The sequence below is a fragment of the Epinephelus moara genome, unplaced genomic scaffold (genome assembly GCF_006386435.1).
Source record: "Epinephelus moara isolate mb unplaced genomic scaffold, YSFRI_EMoa_1.0 scaffold3797, whole genome shotgun sequence".
NCBI classification, from domain to species: Eukaryota; Metazoa; Chordata; class Actinopteri; order Perciformes; family Serranidae; genus Epinephelus; species Epinephelus moara.
In genome coordinates this window covers 1-4,518 of record NW_026081534.1, presented here as the reverse complement: position 1 = coordinate 4,518, position 4,518 = coordinate 1, and the positions used below count along the sequence as shown (strand labels likewise).

Sequence of the window (4,518 nt, the reverse complement as noted above, 5' to 3'; positions counted from 1 at the left end):
TTGACAATGGTGTTTTGTTTTTGTTTTTTGTGTTTTTTTTTAAAATTATTATATGTGCGTTTAAAAGAATGTTACATCTTGACAAGTAGCAAACTCCTGTAAGGAATGACTCGAGGTATAATGTTAGGTAGTGTGCCTTAGTAAGGAATGACTCGAGGTATAATGTTAGGTAGTGTGCCTTAGTGTGCAGCCAAATGCCAGAGTGTACATGCTGTTACAGCTATGAACGTAGCAGAGTGTGCACAGTGTGGACTGTTTCACAATGAAATGCTACAAGTCCTCCAGACCTGAGCCAAGTCCCTGCATCTTGCTTGCTGCTGTAGCAGATTAGCTTGGAAGTTAGGCACAGTTTTGATCCAGTTAAGGAGGGCTGACCCTCATGCTGTTCTCATTTTTGTGATAAGCCACTCCATGTGAGTTTTGCTCAGCTGTTAGTGTAGCAGTGCAGTGTGTGTATAGTTTAGGTTTAGTTTGTTGGTGTATCAAGGTTACAGCTCAAGCCAAAACATATTAATATATATTTAGGCAGAGGTGGAAAGTAACTAATTACATTTACTCGTGTTACTGTAATTGAGTAGTTTTTTTGTGTAATTTGTAGTTTTTGAAATCTGTAATTTTACTTTTACTTAAGTAAATTTTGACTGATGTATTGTACTTCGCTACATTGGAGATCACATCTGTTACTAAGTTTTCGGCTTAATGGAAACCAAAAGAATGAATCTCGGAAATCTCGCGTGGAACTGACCCAAACCAAAGCGGCTGGTGCCGGCGAGTTTCTGGAGTGAGAGATGGAGGAGGGTGGGAGTGCTTCAGCAGTTGAAATGAACGAAGAAACGAAAGAAAACCCAGTGTGCACAGTGCCATTTATAACTGTCGGTCAGAAAAATGTGGCCCGAGCCGCGCTCTTGTGTGCTCACCTGTGTCTGTGTGCGCACATCAGGACCGAACTTTGCTCTGTGTGATACAGAGAGCAGAGGAGGATTGTAAAGGTGCAACCATGTAGAGACAGAAATGACATGCTGTCATGTAAACAATATGTCATCACGTTATAAAGTGAACCGTTTCACCGTATAACTCAATAAATAGTATATTGTTATGTTATTATATGAAGCGTCCGTCGCTCAAAATAATATAACTTTAGTTTATGAAGAGATAAGACAGAGCCCTCTCCTCTCCTCTTACATGCTTTACTCACAAGTGTGTGAATTGACCTGGATATGAAGCGTTCATAGCGCCAAATAATATAACGGTAGTTTCTAAAGAGCTAAGACAAAAAAAAAATCAAAATAAATCAGCAGCAGCGGTCACATTTCAGCAGTGCACCACCACTGCTGCTAGTTGCATATAGGGGAAACACTGTTGCTCAATGGATTTGTTCTGTTTTGGAATACACAGTATTCTACCAAATTAGTGTTAGTGTATTTTAATATTGAGAATTTCGCTTTGACAAGCTCTCTCTTTTTCGACCATACACCTGTTTTGTTTGCATCTCTGAGAATAATGCCCAACATCATTGCTCAAAAGGTTGCTCTGTGTATCATCAGTCTAACAATTGTGTTGGTGAGTCAAAATGAATGAGGGCTGCGCAATATTAGACAAAACTGACAATGTGATGATGATTTTGTATACCGCGATATGTATTGCAATATACAGTGTATTGCAATAACTTGAATAGTCCTATTTGGAAAGAAGTCATTATTTGGGATTTGGATAGGCTGTATTTGCATGAAATATACATTTTACAATCAAACTGTCATGGAAATTGAGAACTTCACAACCTCAAGTATTAACCAGCAAAATAAGTATGGCATATTGCCTTTGACTAATATTATATTGATATGATGAACTTATACTGCGAGTCTCACAATGTGACTATTTGCGATGGTGATGCTCTAATGATATTGTGCAGCCCTAAATTGAATTGAATTCTATGGTTCATCATAGAAAAATTACCAGTTTTTGGATTGGATTTATGACCACTGGACCATTTTTGCACTGCATAGGAGTGACCCCCATCAAGTTGTTGGAAGTAACTAAGTAACTTCTACTTTAAGTACATTTTAAACGAACTACTTTTTACTTTTACTTGAGTAGATTTTTAGATGGGTAGCTTTACTTGTACTTAAGTAGAATTTCATCAAAGTAAAGGTACTTTTACTTGAGTAGAATTTTTCAGTACTTTTTCCACCTCTGTATTTAGGAGTTGGTCCATGTGCTGCTAAATTTACATAATGTGGTGCAGAGTTTATAATTAGCTAATTTATGTCTACGCCAATCTTATTCTGTTGCTTTGTTGTGGTTATTTGGACACTGTAACAACAGCAGTTTCTTCTAAGCCTGGGGTGAAAGTGTTTTCGTATCTCAAAATCCTGCCGTGACCCGGATTCGAACCGGGGTTGCTGCGGCCACAACGCAGAGTACTAACCACTATACGATCACGGCGAGCTGCTGCTAAGCGTATTTGCAGTGAATAAACACCTACTGAAGAGCAGCGTGACGTGTCAGAGAAGGCCTTTGTTACTGGAGGCTATTACTGGGTTTTTATGTTATGTTCTTAGAGGATATAATCTCCATCTCAGTGTTCAGATCTTAATTCATCTTGGAAGATATTTTCCAACATACAGCAAGAACGTATCTTCTGAATAATCCTATTAGGATGGTTGCAGCCTAAGGTAAGAGTCTTAACTGTAACACACCTTAAACTTACAGATAATCAAAACACAGAAATATCTAAATAGGCTTTGCATGTTGTCAAAACAACAAAAAAAAGTTTAAATGGTTACAGTCTGTCAGCAATTATTCCATTAACAGTGCTGATCAAAGTTGCACTGGGTGGTAGCCTAATACAGATGGTAGGCTAATTGGTGTTTTTAGTTTTCGTGTACTGTTATAACGGATATTATCATCTGGTGTGATTTTTTCAGCATTCAGCATCACTGTGTGCTACACTCACTATTCCTTGTTGGACATGATTTTCCAAAGCCTACAACTCAACAGGGCTGCCTGTCTGTTCTTTGGCAGGTCAGTAAAGTGGGGTCTGCCCATTGGTCCGACATCCCATTGTTCCGACCATATTAAACCCATTGTTCCGAAGACCCGTTGTTCCGAAATCATCATGATGCCTTGTGGTTAAGGTCTGGTTAGGTTTAGGCACAAAAACCACTTGGTTAGGGTTAGGAAAGGCACTTGTATCTCGACCAGTACCCTACTTTTGTTGCGTTTGCTGATCCTCTATGGTACACAAATACAGTATAGCCTAGTATAATCACATATTGGAACAACGGGACGTCGGACTAATGGGATGTCGGACCAATGACATGGACCCAGTAAAGCAACCATGTCCATGTTCGCTCTTAAATTATTATTTGGCATTTCCAATGAAGCAGCATGTTCAGAACAACTTTATAGTGTTGTTTTCCATACATTACAGCTGTTTTAATAATCTTAAAATACCAAATTCGAAAAGGCTAACATGGTCGAGTTGATGACTAGTTTAAATGTGAAACCAACATTAAGCCAGTTAACTACCGTCAAACTAGATAGCTAAAGGCAACATTAACATTTTTAGCACAGTGTGGTGGGGTGACTTTTGTTTTCTTTGTAACGGCTATTAAACCAGTAAACCAGCGAAGACTGCATTAGAGGGGAATTAGCTAACGTTGGCTAAAGTAGCTAACACGTTAGCTAGACTAGCTAACATTAGATTGACTAATTAACCGTAACTAATGTCAGTTTTGTATGTGCAGACAGTCCTCGTAGGTTATAGAATATTTGTAAATGAGGGTATTTGCAAAGTCACCCCACTAATAAATTACTTATGCAGCTGCACTCAATGATGTTATAACTTAGTTCACCAGGCCTGACAAGGTTTTTTTTTTTGTTTTTTTTAATTATTATATGTGCGTTTAAAAGAATGTTACAGCTTGACAAGTAGCAAACTCCTGTAAGGAATGACTCAAGGTATAATGTTAGGTAGTGTGCCTTAGTGTGCAGCCAAATGCCAGAGTGTACATGCTGTTATAGCTATGAATGTAGCTGTATGTGCATAGTGTGGACTGTTTGACAGTGAAATGCTACAAGTCCTCCAGACCTGAGCCAAGTCCCTGCATCTTGCTTGCTGCTGTAGCAGATTAACTTGGAAATTAGGCACAGTTTCGATCCAGTTAAGGAGGGCTGGCCCTCATGCTGTTCTCATTTTTGTGGTAAGCCACTCCATGTGAGTTTTGCTCAGCTGTTAGTGTAGCAGTGCAGTGTGTGTATAGTTTAGGCTGTTTGTTGGTGTATTAAGGTTACAGCTCAAGCCAAAACATATTAATATATATTTAGGAGTTGGTCCGTGTGCTGCTAAATTTAAATTTTGTGTTGCAGAGTTTATAATTACCTAATTTATGTCTACGTTCACTCTTATTCTGTTGCTTTGTTGTGGTTATTTGGACACTGTAACAACGATAGTTTCTTCTAAGCCTGGGGTGAAAGTGCTTTCCTATCTCAAAATCCTGCCGTGACCCGGATTCGAAC

The 4,518-nt window shown here is 38.8% G+C and overlaps 1 non-coding gene across 1 annotated transcript; it reads right to left on the bottom strand.

Moving 5' to 3' along the window:
* Positions 1–2,370: 2,370 nt before the first annotated feature.
* On the bottom strand, positions 2,371–2,442 carry trnah-gug (transfer RNA histidin (anticodon GUG)). Its single transcript has one exon. It is a non-coding gene; the product is annotated as a tRNA-His (tRNA).
* Between the last annotated feature and the right edge of the window lie 2,076 nt (positions 2,443–4,518).